This window comes from Lepeophtheirus salmonis, chromosome 9 (genome assembly GCF_016086655.4).
Source record: "Lepeophtheirus salmonis chromosome 9, UVic_Lsal_1.4, whole genome shotgun sequence".
Classification (NCBI taxonomy): Eukaryota; Metazoa; Arthropoda; class Copepoda; order Siphonostomatoida; family Caligidae; genus Lepeophtheirus; species Lepeophtheirus salmonis.
Window position 1 is genome coordinate 30,798,483 of NC_052139.2, and position 17,624 is coordinate 30,816,106.

The window sequence follows — 17,624 nt, forward strand, 5'->3', positions numbered from 1 at the left end:
CATTCACGTCATAAATTGCACCATAATTGAGAAAGACGCTATCTGGGGGGCTTTAAGGTGATATTTTTACTAGATGAAATGAAAAAAAAATCGAATAGATTTTGATGAAACTTCATCAAATGGGATTAAGAATAAAAAAGACTTTATATCTACATTGAAAAGTAGATGATGTCAGTGATATTTGAATATAATGTGGTCAATATGTACTGAAAATCCTTATGAAATGTTTAAAACTGTACAATTTTTTTTGGATCGATTAAGCACAAAAAAAGTATGATCATTTGGGGAAAATATGTTATTCTTTTCATTATAATATTTGATTTATATCTACCATATGGAAATAAGATTGTATAACGATGTAGTAACATATTCGTAATACATTTTAGGATCAAACATGTTTAATAAAACAAGTCAATAGACGGATAAAATTTCCTTTGTCCTTTTACTTTTTGATCTCATTTTGAGATACAATAGTTCACACTATCTTCATTAATATGAATATATTTTCATTGCTATAAAACTTGATTGTTTGGCCCTCAAAATGGCATATATCAACAATGTTGAAACGTCACATGAAAGCCTTATTTATAGTTATGAACTGACATGATTTTGGAGTGATCAACGGTCACCGGGGAGGGCTCTTTTCCCCATTTAGACTGAAACAAGGTTAATAGAAATACATTGACCTTGGACTAGGGGAATTAATTTAACTCAATTCCCTGCTTCAACAAATTCATTTTTATCAGAGCAATGAATTAATGATTTCAAATATGGATTTAACCATTTTTTGACTTCCATTGTCCTAAATGTAAAATTTCAGTTATTATTGCAATAAAAACTAAATAATAAGTTATTTATATAGTTTTAAAATGATGGCTAGAGTTAATAGGCAATTCCAGTGTTAAGGATGTTACTTTCAGAGATACATTTGGAAACTACGCTTAACATTGACAAGGCGTTGATTTTAATTAGGAAATGGAATATACATATTTTAGTAAAACTTATTGGGATATAGATAAGCCTGAAACATTAAATGTTTGACCTTTTTCGATGTTTCGGAAATGGACACTTGCATGGAAGTGCCCTAATATATTTTTATGTTTCTATAACCCTGCCTACATGTATTCAAGGAGGAACAATCCCATCCGAGGAAGATATGGGGAAGGGGGTTGACTAGTTATTTTTTTCTTTTATGAGATATGACCTTTATTTTATTCTTGTAAATTTCAATATCTTTCATATTAAAAAGTCTACATATAAAAGTCCAAAATCTTTTGATTAAAATTTTTCGATGAGACTTGGTCACAATCCAGTAGTTTCAGTAGACTTTGATATGTTTATCTCTCGTCACATTAACTTTTTTCATTCTGCCACATTTGTATCCAGACCTATGTATACGCGACATTTGTACCAAATCCCATATATCTTAGTTCACAGTTTACTATATTTATATGTATGAAAATGGTATATGAACACATTCAGACCTTATATACTGTAATTTATTCCTGTCTCCTTCCTTCTTATTCTCTTATTTCTCGTATTGTCTTGTATATATATACATACATATAAAGGGGTTTTCAATAGGGACGCTCACATTTTATGTTGATAGGCTTCAAAAACGACGTCATATTTGTTATTTTTTCTTTGACAGCTGTGCTCAGAAATAATTATAGTTTTATCATGGAGCAGTACACACTCGAGCAACGCTTGCAAATTATTAAAATTTATTACAAAAGTGGTGAGTCTTTAATCCAAACTTTAAGAGCGTTAACACCAATTTATGGTCAACGTAATCGACCTGCAAAATCAACAATTCACCGTTTGGCGAAAAAATTTGAGTCCACATACACGCTACATAATGTTCCTGAGCCAATGAGACAAAGAAATGTACGAAGGGTAAAAAAATATTGCTGCCGCAAGCGTATCGATTCAAGATGACCCAAATTTGTCTCTTACGCGCCGTTCTCAATCGTTGGGCATCTCTTTGACATTGTTGTAGCGATTTTTGCGAAAAGATCTTGGCCTACACCCGTATAAGATCAAGTTGACACAAGAACTGAAGCCAATGGTAATTGTTCCTTCCCTTACTTGAACAATTTATTGAAGAGGCACAAAGGTTATGGGCATTATAACTTTAACAATCCTACTCAATTCGAAATCTTGATCCACAAGTGTTTTTGCTCCCTTCTTGGCTATCTGATCCATCACTGCTTTATTGAATTGAAAGAAGCAGGTTGATACGTAAGTATCTGGTAATACTTGCTGCACAGACTGAATGGCAGCAATCTCAATGTCCAACATCATCTCTGATGGCCCATGCCCAACATACTCCTTGATAATGGACCACATTTTTACATATTTCTGTGTTTTTCTTGTTTTGCAATAATGCAAAACAGGACGGTAGTGTTCGTCCTTTTACGTTTCCAGACATTAATTATATTTGCTTGAATGGATGTAGGCACGTCTTGAAAGTTCCATGAGCCATCCTTAGACTCCAATTTGAGTAGTTCTTGTCCAAACTTGACATAAAAATAACATCATCCTTGCTGATGTAGTCTGCAAAAAGCAGCAATCTAACCCCAGTCGATGTCTCCTACAATAGAAAAAATATATGATGGAAAAATCTATAAATAAATATTTGCAGTAAAATAAGTTACCTTGAGTGATTGAGGCATTAACTGGATAACATCTTCAAATGAGAGAGGCAATGAGGGAAGACCTCCATTTATTCTCTTTCTCCTCCTTTGAATCATTCTTCTGATGCTGCCTTCACTGGATGTCAGGTTGTTATGAATGTTTTGTAACTTATTTGAAATGTCAAACATAACTCGTCTTGGAGGGACCGCTGGGTTTTTCGAAGCATTCTACAATTGTTCTTCGACCACCTCCATTGCCATTACCTCTCATATCCCAGCAAGATAATTATGGGAAGACATGTAAATAATCCTAGAGATTTTGTCCTTCCCTTCCATGGTCTTGGTCACACGTAAACACTTATCTTCTCTGTACTTCCGATACTTCCACCTTATCATCCCACTTCTGATGCCCATCTTAGAGATTAAGTAGTTTTCATCAATTCATCACGTAGATATGATGGTTTTCCCTTTTTCAAATATCTAGAGCAACAACGTCCATATTTTATTATGAAAATATGCAGTTTGATTAAATATAATTAGTAAAAAATGTGGATATAAAAGCCGCACTTATTTACAGTGGGTACACATTTAATGGATAGAAATGTCGTGGATGCAAAGGTCTCATTTATTTAATACGGATACAAATGTCTGGATCCAAATGTTGCAGAATCTTTTTTTTTTCGCAGATTGAAATTTTTTCTTAAATTCCTTAATTTGGGAAATATTTTTCAATGCTTGTACGTAATATGACGAGTTCCACGCGTTTTGATGCGATTGTGACTAAAAAAACACTATTTGAGGTGAGAATGAGTAATGGGCCGTACTGAAACATTAAGCGGGCTGCAATGTGGCCCACGGGCCACATGTAGGACATCCCTGAGTTAGGGAGACATAGTACTCCACCTTCGTGGTACGGTTAGAGTTGTATAAAACACGACCTACCGGTATGTAAAAAACAAACAAACGAGGAAGTAGGTGGTAACCCTGACGATTTGAAGAATGTTTGCAAGGAGAGCAGCGTAGCTGTTATAATTTTTTATAAGATTAGATATAAGCAAAGGTGAAAACCCAGTTGTGAATGGCCATGTTAACAAAAAGAACCCGAAAATCAACATGGTAACCCTAACAATTTGAAGAATGTTTTGGAAGAGAGAAAGAATGTCTCATGATATTTAATGAGATCAGTTACAATGACCTGCTACAAGAGAGGCAGGAGAGAAGGATATAAACAAGGACATATGATAGACTCCGATGTCGTTACTAGCTCTACTCTGAGTCCAACATACATATGACGTACGGATCACTACTAAATAATCTCTATCACAAATATCAATTCCATTTATAAGTTTGAATTCGTGCTCTACTGCAAATATGAACAATGACACATCTAGAACACTTCAAACTCTCACTCCCAATTCCTTTAGTACTCGTAAGACCAAATATAGTTACATAACATCAATCTCATAATTATAACACGAAGTTGGTAGAGCTAAAAAAATATGTCTAATCATCGTTATACCTGAGCTACAACTTATATTTGAAAGAACATTCAAGGATGACGTCTAATAAGGAGAACAAATTGACCGGAGTCCGGAAATAGAGAAGCACAATACATATTGCTTGATGCTACAATTAAAATATGTGAAGTTTATATGAATTCTAGGACTGCATGAATATATTCATGCAGTCCTAGTATGTATTAATGAAGAATAGTTGGAAAGATAAAAAATAATCAAGAGAGTCTAAATGGTTTAGTATCAAAGGGTGTTCACGCAAATACAAAGTCAAATATATCGAAGAAGAAGAAGTCAAAGCCGTAAGGAGATCGTGGAAAAAAACCAAGAAATAGTCTAGTTTCCAATATCCTTACAAGAATGGGAAAGTTTGCCTTCCAAAAAGCGTCGAATGCACAAGATGTGATAAGAGAGGCCACTATGCTTGAGTAAGCAGGAGTCTAAAATAAAACTCTATTTGGATCATCAACTCTTTTCGAAAATTTGAACTGAATAAGTTATCCATCGATGCATTGAATGTCCATGGAAATTACTTCATCTGTCGCAGGATCAAGAGTTCAAACAAAATATCGATTCCAACCCATTTAAAAGCGTATCATCTACAATTTAACTTTAACTTGAATTATTTATGTATTTACACATGAAGGAAGAGGGATTGTCATATATTATTAATATATAACTTCCGTATAAATATCTATATATAAATATACATATTATATTCTGTAAATTTATGCAAGACAAAATATATTGTTAGTTAATGAGAGAATATCAAACCCATCATTGCAGGGAGTGTACTCATTACATCTTAGTGAGCATAAAGGATGAATAGATCACTTCAGCACGAAATCTAAACAATAGAAATGAGGCATTAAAGTCAAATTTATTTAAAAAAATATTATTATAATTTATGTGTTGACAATTAAATACTTACAAAACATTAATTCCATTTAGTGATCAACAATTACCTCAATTTCTTAGTACTTAGTTTGGACCAAGGTTAATAGAAAGGTATTTCTATTAACCTTGGGTTGGACTTCTTCTTCGTATTGATGATATTTAACATACTAAAGATTTTCTCAGCACCACAATTGGCAATTGGAGTATTTTTGTATACAAGTTTTTCACTTTTTGAGAGTTCCTTTAGTATCGTATAGCCAGAGTTCTTTTGAAGCAGTTCTTTCAACTTTGTCTTGAACTGCTCTTCCTTCAAATCTTTAGTCAGATTTTCTACTATGGTTATGCTGGTAAGAAGAGGCAATCTTTCCTCAAGGGCAGTTATTGACAAAGGTATTTTACGAAAATTTTCCTGTATAAATACGATTTCTTCGTGTATGGAAAAATTATTAATTACTTCTTGTGCTCGTCTAGTTACTGTCAAATGTTTATCAGTCTGTTTAAATATTCTCTGAAAACGTCGAATTGATGGCAGTAGTACTCCACTGCTTTTAAACAAGTTCCCTATCTTGTTATAATTGATGCTGAAGGAAGGGGAATTTCGTATGAAGTAGTAAATACTCGCTTTCTTCCTCAAGAATTCAAAAACATCTTCTTCACATTGGAAATAAGTTCGTTCGTTGGAGGAAACTTTAGTTGAACCATATCTGCAACCCTTTATAGTCCATGAGCAACACATATAATGTGAATCAATTCCGGGAAATTTGTTCGAAGATCTTCCAAGGCTTTGAGACGATAGGAAGCGGCATCAGTGATGAAAACTTTAAGTCTACATGGGACAAAATCTTCTTCGAATAACTTATAAACTGAGCTTATGACTATGTTCTTAGCATTGTTTACGTTTGCAATATCAATTTCAATCAAGTCAATAAGGTAAGGTTGCCCACGGAAATTCTAGTCTAAAGGGCCAATCAAAATTGCCATCATTGACCTCCTTTGACGATCTCTTGTCTCATCTAGTGCAACGAAAATATCATTTTCTTCCACCTCTTCTTTTATTATATTAGAAACTCCTTGACATACTTCCTCAACCAAGTTGATAACGACCTATTCACCTAAAGTAGTTTTTCCAGTATATTTTTCAATAAACTTGGAGAAATCAGAATGATCCAGGACATTTAAAGGAATGTTACACCACAAAAATAATGCTATGTCCAAATTGAATGATGGGAAGTTTAATTATCCTTCTTATCCTTGAATCTTGTGTTTCTTGGAGGCTTTTAAGTTGTTGATGTGATGGGATGTTTTGGAGTCGCGGATTCCTTGCCGCCATACATAACGAGATGGATGCGAGAAACTACAAAAACGGCAAGACAAACTTTTATTCTCCAATTCATAATTTCACACATCAGTTCCTCCGTTGTTAGAGGCCCATGAAAAAAGGCACGTTTCCTTTGGCATGATGCATGTGAGAGAGCAGTAAGTTGCTTAGTTGATGATTGGTACAATACTGAGGAAAAGTTTTTGGGAAGATACAGGCGTACTAACGTTTTCTTCTTCTTTTTTTATATAATATCTTTCAACCAATCAAATGAGCTCTTTTACAACGATTCCAACAACCTCAGGAATAGGGTTTGTCCAGGGAGTACTTTAGAACTGGAGTCTGCATTATATTTTACATGCCCTAATATTCAAGAAGTTGTGTCAACTTCTACATAAATAGAATATTACTTTCAACAAGAATCATTTTGACTCATAACTGGTAAGAAAAACTATATTCTATGGTTGAATATAATAGGTCGTATTCACTATGACTACTAATTTAAATCTACAGTGTAGAAAAAGGAGTATTTGATCTCCTTCTGATTTTTTAAGTTTGCCCAGTTATAAAGATTTTTGATGAATTGAGATATGGAGACTTGACAGGCCAGTAATACCTTAATGTGCTTCTTCTTTCTCAGTCACTCCTTTCTTGCAATTGTCTTAAGTTTTGGGTATTTGCCGTGCTAGAATATCCATTTTCAGTTCCCTGCCCTGAAGTAAGGAGGTTGTTACCCAAGATATCCCCGAGGATGGTCTATCCTCCCTTCGATGTGGTGAAGTTGTTTCTACCCACATACTTGACGATGGGGATTTTTCTTCCCCCATACATTTTTGTTTTCTTCATATAATCAAATTTCCCTCACTTTTAAAATAAAACTACCATTACAATTATAAACCGTTCTTTTCTTTGTCAGTGGGCATACTTACAAAATTAGAAACCATCAAATACTTATTTTCTTCTCCGTAGGTCGTTTTTCAATTATCATATTTTATAATTGCTTATTAAATACCATATTTAATTTAAGATACAATGTGTGCCAGTTTCATCGACATATCTAAGATCATTTTCTGATGAACAGACCAATTCAACACAACATTTTTGTTGTAAACATCTCATTATTCTAAAAGTTATAAATCCGCTGACGCAATAAATTACATTTTGGTAATTTTATTCAAGTCTGTGATATCTAAATGAGAAATCCTTCACAAAAATGTTTCTGAATCATCTTCAACATTTTGTAAAGGAGAGTTGAATGTGAAAATTTATTTTAATTAACTAAAGGACGGAATGATCATTTTCAATAAGGACCTAATTCATTTTTTTTTTTACTCTCTAAAAAATGTCTGCAACTCAAAAAGTAATGACCACCACCAAGAGATTCAATCCCATATGATTGAAATACATTGAATGAACTGGAATAATATTTTTTGTATGACAACTTGTAAAATATCAAAAAGAGTGCGTATTCCTTCTTTGGAGCGCTCCCTGGTTTGTGTAGCTATTTATTTAATCTCATAGCTACTTGTAGTGAATCTAATGAAATGTCATGACAGCTAAGCTCCTTTACTCCGAAACATTCTTCAAATTGTCAGGGTGACCACGTTCATTTTTGGTTTCTGTTGTGTCTTGACGAGGTTGAGGAGACACAAACTATTCAAACCAAGGAATCCAGGATGCCCGAGAGAAATGAGGAGAGGAAAGACGTGGAGGAATAAAACAAAGGTTGTCTAATAGGAACAATTATATTCTTGTTAATACAATGACCTACTCTGATACATACATAAAATACACGACTATTTAAACTTAAAACGAGGTACAAGACTGTACTTTACACATATATATATATACATACAAGAAAATAAGAGAAGAGAACAAGGGGGAAGGAAACACGAATATATTACAGTTTCTTTTTCTTTTTTTAGCATATTGGTAGATCATATTATTTTAATTATGGCTCAGACTTTGAGGAGAAGGAAATAGAAAAAAATACCAATCTGCAATAGGAATGACTCCAATGTCGATCCTCAATTCTACTCTGAGTCCAACAAATCCTGAGTGTTACCACACCCGTGAATACAGGTGTCCTAACTAGAGATGTATAAAATATGTCTTGGAAAGTGGGAGTGGCCTTTTCTAGTTGGCAATCTGAACAAGGTTTTTATTTTAATTATTGAGAAGGGAATATCTAAGTATAACGTAATAGGTCGTCCTCATAAAAGATGGAGAGTCATAATGAAGGAATTACAAGTGCAAGTCCTTGTTGGACTAGGAGTAGAATTGATGATCCACATCGGAATAATTCCATCCTATATGTCCTTGCTATATACTGAGTGGGATTGGTGTTGATTTCCTTCATTCCACAACTGCTTACTCACAGCTATTCATCATTTTTATGCTTTTCTAAAAAATTCATTTCCTAACTTTTATCCTATTCTAAAACAAAAACATTTTGTCAATTGTCAAAGATTCGTCAAAAATTGTAATCACGGACCTGAGTGTTACCCTCTTTATATTTGGTTGTCCTCTCTTCAAGAATTAAAGAATAGTGAAACAGCTTTGGAAAACAAAATATACTCTTCAGATTGCCAACTACAACGCGTTACGGTCTTATTTTATGGATCTCTAGGACGGTACTCTATTCAATGGGTCACCCTTAAAGCTGAATACGGATATTCCTTCATAGAGGGTTTAATTGACGTCATATTTTTTTAGAAATTGCCCAAATTATCTAGTATTGTGTGGTAAAACATTAAGCAAACTGACTTCTATTATTATAGAAAACTTATATTATCAACACAAATTAAGGGTAGTTGGTCTTAAGACAGACCCGTTCAGTTTAGCAAAGGCGTATTTGAGTGATTCCCTGTTATAAAATAGAGAAGGGCCAAGACACCGATGCTTTAACTGCCTTTGTAATTGCTGAACCATATGACTCAGTGATTTACATTCAGTGTTGAAAGATTACATTTGATAATGTAATAAGTAAAAAAGAGATTTGTGTAAAGAAAAAAACTAATTTGAGCAATTAGAAAAGGAAAAAACTGTTATTGCGTTTGCTCTTTCTTCTTTTTTGCTAATTATTTAATAGATCGTTGTGACGTTAACTTCTCCCCCTGAAGTAAGCATTCTCGTCTATCTTTGGTGGCAATTGTTTTTATAATGCATAATAAAATGAATATATATTAATTTAAATATAATTTGGATATTTATCCTACACTAACGCTATTTAAAATATAGAAGGTTCTCCTTTTTATCGATATAACAAGTGACTGATATTAACAAGGATCTTGATTTAGTAATACCATATGCCTTGCTCCCGCCTTTTCCTCTGTTTTTACAAAGATCCCATTTCTAGTGTTTATGCCTCAGTGCCTGAGACTTTAACGGTCTGTAACTCGGTAGAGACTGGAACAGTTTCTACCCCTGCTTTTGATTCTGAAGTTTAGCCTTGAATCATGGAAACTCTTTTCTGAAAAGGCTTTTTTAGAATTTAAATGTATCCCTAGTTTTTTGATAGTACGAGTTCCCTGTATGTCAGGTATGAATTGAAAATGCAAATACATTGTCTGTGTGCAGAGGATCATTGTTAGTGATGAAAATCGTGCGCATTTTGGGCATGTTTAAAAAAAGAAGAAGAAGCATGGTACGATTTGCTGTGGCAAGGGAGGAAAGGGAGAAGAAAAGAAATCAGGACATGGGGAAGAATGTTTCCGATGTCGATCCTCAATTATACTACGAGGCCAACTAGAACAAATCATCAAGATTACCTACTCAAAAAACCAACATTACCTAATACAAAGTGAGAAAATACAAATCCAAGTCTATAAATCTATAAAATATAACTCTGATTTATATTTATTGGGGCAGTCAATTGCACAGCTGCATATTCTATTTCCAGGCTTTCTATGTTTGAATGCAAAAATTTTGCTCTCAAAGGATCTCTTCTTTTTAACTTTTTTTGCCACTCAATGCAAATACTCTGGTGAGAGATTACATATGTGACGTCACCAACATACCCTCTATAGCAGGGGTCGGCAACCTATGGCACGCGTGCCACTGCTGGTACGCGGAGGGATATTCATTGGCACGCGCAAATTAGAAACATATTCCTGTAATTTGTGGATGTCTTTTACCATTATTGAGGATAGTGACACACTCATTGATTAGAAATGTTGAACTTTTGGCCTACATCCAGTCCGGATTAGAACCAAATGGATCGTGGAATGAGGTCAATTTTGGAGGACAGTGCCTTCAAGAAACCTTATCCAAATTTGAATGCAGTGAAAGCCTCCCTAATTCGAGAATGGGACAAGATTTCCGTGGAGATAGTGTCTACTGCAATTCCTTCCTTTACGGGCTCAAGGTTGTAATTTTGGCAAAAGGAGACCATTTTGATTTTTTATGGTTACTTATTTAGAGGAAAGTCAGTAGTATTAATGTTAAAAAAGTTATTATTATTTTTTTAAATTAAATAATCGGCAATTGTTTAAAATTACCAAAAATAAATTAATAAAGAATGGAGCTTTATTCAGTTATTTATAAGCACATAAAAGATTTAAAAGTTGTTAAAAGATGGGACAAGGCCCTTTTAGACAATAAAAAATGTTTTAGTTTAAAAATCCATTGAGTCCATATATATAGCACGATTGTTGTATTCAGACCTGCACTCATAAATTATCGTTAGAGTCTTTGCTAATATTGCCTCAACTTTAAAGTCATTTTGTCCTCTCATTGTAAGAGCAATGCGCTAATCTGACGCCTTGAGACTTATACCAAACCTATCGGTAATGATACTCTCCAGCATAGATAATAGAGGTCTCTCTCGATCACTAAAATAAAATAAATGGAACGAAGATTCTACAGCTTTTTTTTACAAAATAAACCATCCACAGTCCGCTTAATTCGACTTGCTAGTATATATCAAGGTTGTTGCCAACCTGTACCGAAACCACTTTCGGGATCATGTAGTTGAGGGGGTTGAGTGTATTATTCTGGGGTTGATTGCTTCGTCTTACATATTATCGTTCTTCCAGTGCTTTGCCGTAAACAAACTAGGTCTTGATTATATTTTTTTCGGTCATGATTTTTTTGTATTTTTTCCTTTTCAATGAATCAATTCCTATAGAGAAGGGGATTGGCGGACCTTGTTGTAAGAAATTAGCAACAAAATTAGTACAGGAAGTCACCCCTGCATGAAATATAATTATTAATTTTACAGTATTTAGGGTCCACCCTGTATAATAGATTAGATCCTTGTCAAAAGGAAAAATAGGGATTCCTAGTAGTAGTATTGGAATACTCTTCAATTTTAGAAGATGACTCACTTCGGAGGTACAAGAATAAATTAATTAGAGTTGAGTTTCTGTCTGAGATCATTATGACTTTTAGTAGATATAGCTAGTATGGTCCTTTAAAGAACTTTCTGCCTAGATCCGTCTCAAAGAAAAAATTGGTCTGTATCGGTCTTACAAGAAAATTTGATCTGGATCGGTCTCATTTTATATTCGGTCTAGATCGACTCTTTTGATAAATTTTGAACATGGACACAATATCGTTATATCAAGTTAAATATGTTGCATAAATAATATTTGTACTATTCATAAATCCGGAGTGTGGACCAAATTGATCCGTAGATTGAGACGAAAAAAAATTATTTATACAATATGTGAAGTAAAAAGTTCGGAGAGTTTTTTTTCTTTATTTTGACAGTAAAATTAAGATAATAGGGATTATCCGATTTAGATGCTTCCTAATGGGTTTCTGGATAATTTTCTGTTCCTCGGCAATGTCATAAGTGCTCACATGCCAGTCCATCTAGACGATTTTCATTTTTTATCAACATTTTTGACGTCCATATCACCAGAACAGTAATGTTGGAACCCCAGCTTTGATGTTTCGTTTGATACTGTATTGGGTTTCGAAATATGGGTCCAAATCTGTCTTGAAAATTTTCACTTAATCCAGAATTGAAAAAAAAAAGAAAAAAAAAAAACGATCTTGGATCTCAAAACGACAATTTAGAAGTAGAGGAGTCTTATAAAAATGGCACAACAAAAGGATGCCATTATAACCAAGCAATTTTTTAGTTGGTTAGGGACTGAGATAATGGATCAATGTTCCAAGGCCTATGATTGTCATTTCCTATAAATTTTTTTAATGTTTTTTAATTGGTTAGATGGAGTTGCACTGATTAAATATAAGTAAACATTTTAGTACGACAATTACTCTATCTAACCTAAGAATCTTTTTGGTGCAATCCATATACATTAAGTATATTTCATTCTCTAGGAGTCACCGGGGCGCGAACTCACATTTAATTCAAGAGAATAACTTATCCTGAGGGCGATGTCCATGATCTACGGCGATTCCATTACATTAATCAACCAATATTTTAGTTGCATAGGGACTGAGATCCAATGTTCCAATGCTATAATTGTCATTTCCTAATTTTTTTGTATTTACCACTATAAAGAATAATATTCTTGTTATTGTACCCAAAATTGCGCATTCACTTTCCAGTAATGATGCAAATCTTGTTTTGACTATCTGGAACGGCACAACAGAAAGGAATACCCTTTTAATCAATACCAAAAATACAATTTTGCAAATCTTAATTTATTTTGAAAGTATAACTAATTTTTGCTGTGGTAATTGCTTCCAAAAGTCAGCAAAGATTTGCAAATGTCTTTAAAGTTCCAAAGTCTTATCCATTAATGTTTCTGGTGAAATTAGTATTCTTACAAGGAACCAATTGTATTTACTTGGATAATATCGACGGAGATGAGGCCTTTTGACTCAATCGTCTACTCCATAACAAATTATTGATTAATTTCCGGAATGGACCTTAATTGAAACATACTCAATATAGTGATTAAGTCAACGATATGAACATTACAGACTCAGCTTAAAAAATATGAACAAGAAACTTTCTTAGAGCCGTTGAAAGCTCTCGGACATTGGAGAGGTACAAAAGATTTTTCCTTAATGAGAAAGGGGGAAAAAATAGTTTTTTTTAGTTTTATAAAGTTTCAACTAATTAATTACTAAGAGTTCAAATACCTGCCTTGTTCCACTTCGGACGCACTTGTTTCTTTCATTACAGTATCACAGCGCCGAAACCCCGTGTAGTTGTATTTTGTATGGATTTCTGTATTTTCCAGAATCAGTCTTTCCCATATATTACTCTAGCGGTAGTACTTAAAATTTGTATAGGTACTCCTTTTGAACCTGACCAGGCTGAGGCGGGATGAGTTGCCCATTTTTTTTTTTTTTTGGGGGGGGGGTTATATAAGGGGGCTGATTTATTACCCAAAACACAAAAATTGTTTCTTTTAGCTCACGGAGACAAGATAGGGTGTGGAATTATAAATTAAAAAGTGACTGACGTCTAAATAAAAAACTATACGAACAACTCTGTTTTCTAAATTTATTCAAAATTAAAAAATTTATGGACAAGAAAAGAAATTCATGAAAATGACAATTTTGTTTTTTTGGGATGCAAAAAAATGAACTTCTATTGAAAAATTGGATTTGGTAATATAATAAAATTTATAATTTCTATTGAGATTCTTTTTTTACAATTTCTCTAAAAAGTTTTTTGTTATTTTCTTAAAATATTATTTGTCAAAAAAGCCTGACACCACCCAGAGAAAAATCATAGTCATGACCATGAGAAAAAAATTTCAAAAATTTATAGCTATTCACAGAAAACTACATTTCCAATATTTAATTTTTGAATAAAAATTCAAAAAAAAAAAAATTTTTTTTGGAAAATTTTAAATCTGGTGCATAATTTGCCCGAATGACTTTTATTTTGTAGAAAATACTCGTAAGCCTTTAAAAAAGAAATTAACTCTATTTTTGCTATTTTTTTTTTTCATTCTGCCCAAAAAAATTCCTACCCCCTCCGGACACCCCTGGAAAAGCATATACAAATAACTTTTATTATTAACCTGTTCATCTTATATAAACAAGTAATTGATCATTTTTCATCTGTATAGAGGGCACTACTGGCGACAAAGGTCGCCACACTAGAATGTTTATTTATGATATTTACTTTCGTGTTCCCTCTTAATTTTTATTTTTTCAAGGTGTTATATATCTTTGGTATATATTTTTATATATCCACCTATAAAAAATGTTAACCTTGGATTTTGTTGTAAGCTGTTTTTCCCATATTACTCTACTGGTAGAGTTTGAATTTGCTCTTGTTGAACTATGAAGAATTTCCATTAATTATTGATTAATAGAATAATTGGCGAACTACCAACTGGGTTTGATTTTTAAAGAAATATGTTTTTCGGTTTCTTCTTGGAGGAAATGTTGCAAGATACAATGAAAGTAACGGTGTGTATAAGGTAGAGACATGGATTCGAAGTACATTGGCACGGTATAAGTAGACTTCCGAAAAGATCCAAGCTGCCTTCGGGTATCTGAGCTTAGTACTTAATCCTAATTGTAAAAAAAAATATTTCATTTGTATCAAACACACACTTTATTTATTTTGATTAGTGATTGGAGCAACATCTACATAAATAGTTGCATCGTGTGGTTATTCTATACGGCGTTATCTCACTCATCGCTACCTTTATTATACCATGCTTCCTTTCTACTGAAAGGAAGCAAAAAAAAGGGGTTATAAGTTAGTTGGTAGTTAGCCAATTCTTCCAACTATTGAACTATTGTTCAATGATTGCGGAGAATTGTTCACAGTTTAAAAGAAGCTCATTTTAATGCAACACATCAACGTTCAGAATACTGATTAGCAGAAAACAAAGCAAAAAAATCGACAGCTGATAACAAAACACAATATATATTTTGTATTAGCGACGTAACCCCATGCTCACAAATACAAAAAAGTACATTTTATTTGGTGGTCAGCTGTCGAAGTGTCTTCTTCTTTTTCTCTAATCAGTGTTATTAAAAATGATTGGTTGGATACGAATTAGTTTTTGTGAAGCTGTGAGCAGGTATCAACTATTATTCAAAAATAAATTCATAGTTAAAGAATCTCATGGAAAACGCGCTCGGGAGAAATTATTCGCTTGAACTCAATGTGCGTAGGTTTTCGCCCAGGTGATTCAAAGAGAAATAAATATACTTTATGTATATGGACTTTGCACAAGAGTCCTAGGTTAGTTGGAGTAATTGTAATATTATAATGATTACTTATAACTAGTCCGTGAAATTTCACCTAACCAATGAAAAGAACATTTAAAAAAAAAAATCAATAGTTGGAAGTATTTGGCCAACTACCAAATGATTTTGGGTTTCCTTCAATTTCGTTTCGGAGGAAAGTTTCTGAGATACAATAAAAGTAATGTCGTGTCAAATGTTATCATAATAATAACTAATAGTTAAGTTTTAATAATAATAACCAAGAAAGGCTAGATTTATTGAATGGTCGTCATTTTTTCCCTCTTTCTATTGCAATAGCCAAAAAAGGAAGAACTATGTATTATTTTTCTTTTCCCTAAATACTATTTATTCGAAGCAGCGTGCATCCTCAGTTTGACTTAATTTTCCATTAATTTCCCGAGGCCTCCTACACGTGTTTATCATTACGACGTTAATGTATTATAATTATGCCTTACGCATGTATTGCTTCTGGCTGCATCATTTGCCGACTGGGAAGGATAACACCTCCCGACTCTCATCTTTGTTCATCACTGAAAGGTACAAACCCAGAGGTCTTATTTAATGGAATATATTATATTCAAAAATATTTTTTTTTTTTAAAGAATATTCATATTCCAAAGGAATTCGAAGTTCTTCAAATGAATCAGGATAAGATTAATATCCTTCAATTTTGTGAGACTGAAATAGGACTTGTTATGGTTGAACGAGGTATTCTCATAAAGGGGGACCTTTCTTTTCAAGCTTTTTTGAAAGGTTCAATTTTACCATCATAACACTTTTGGAGTTTTCCAAGTTTCGAACATTGTGTCATTCGTTAAAAGCATTCTAGCCAAAAACGAAGAATTTCTCATCAAAGATGCATTGAACAGACTATATGTAAAAAAAGTAAATGAAGCTGTACTTCCCGAGGCGAAAAAAAAAGCTGGAATTAGTTATCGAGCGAGGAAATTTGGCTCTAAGGAGCTAAAAGATATTCCCTAAGCTTATTCGGAGCTTCAGCAGTCTTTAAAACAACTTCTTCGGCTTGTCAAACTTTGTATAATGATCCATTTGTGAGTTTCCCTTCTCCAAGGACTCTTGATTGTTGGATACAACATTTAAAAGTCAGTGGAGGATTTCACCTTCATACAAAAGCCTACCTAAGAAGAATAGTTCCAGAACTGAAGAAATAATGAACGGGTTATCATCCTCCTTCTTGATGAAGTTTATTGCACTCAGAGAGTGGAGTTTTCTGGAGTAAATATATCCAGGTTGAATGATCGTGACAAAGTGGCTAAGACTGTTCTGTGTGGAATTATATACTCTCTTGGGACTCCTTTTACGACATTTGTTATATACAAGAGAGTTACAATTTGATTAGTGATAACATAAAAGGATTAATCGATACATTAAACTGAAAACTCGAAGAAATCGGCTTTTATGTTCTGGCTTCCAGATTTGATAATCATGCCACAAATCCAGCTTATGTAAAAAAAAAAAAAAGAATGCTTCTCAGAGAGAGTTTATTCTCATCCTCTCAGCACCGAATGAATTTTTTTAGAATCTTTTACTCAACACCTGTTTAAATCTATTTATAACAATTGGAGGATGTCTGAATCTTTTGTCTTACCTCAGTTTCGCTGTCAAGACATGGGATCGCCCCAATTCAGTCATATAAAATAACTTTACCACCTCGAAATTAGAAAAGAAACACAAATTGTTCTCTTATTAACTAAAAAATGTCTTCACCCATAACTTTCGAGAGGAAATCAGTCCAATTAGCCAATTCAGTGATTCCCGAAAGTACCATCCCCGGGTTGGAATGGGTTTCCAATCATGGGTTCCCTCATTTCCACCTGACTATCCCCTTTCTACGTTTAACTAGAGAATGTTGTTACCGCCTAAATGTAAAAGAATTAAGTGCCGCTAAGAGACTCCATGATCCTTCAAGAGAAGCTATATATCATGATGACTCCTCCACTTTTCTTCGAGATTTTTCTGTCTTTCTGAAAGAATGGGAATACGCGTATTCGTTGACACCTCAAGCCTTCTTCTCTTTGAGCCATACCTGCAAAGAAATTCCTGCACTGGCTCTTCATCTAATGGATGTTTTGGACTTTGATTTCGTATTAACAGGGA

General features: G+C 33.6%; 1 long non-coding RNA gene across 1 annotated transcript; it reads right to left on the bottom strand.

The window, feature by feature from the left end:
• Positions 1–2,366: 2,366 nt before the first annotated feature.
• LOC139906435 (uncharacterized) lies at positions 2,367–2,796 on the bottom strand. Its single transcript, XR_011781952.1, has 2 exons — positions 2,658–2,796; positions 2,367–2,593 (listed from the first exon to the last, which is right to left on the bottom strand). It is a non-coding gene; the product is annotated as an uncharacterized lncRNA (long non-coding RNA).
• Between the last annotated feature and the right edge of the window lie 14,828 nt (positions 2,797–17,624).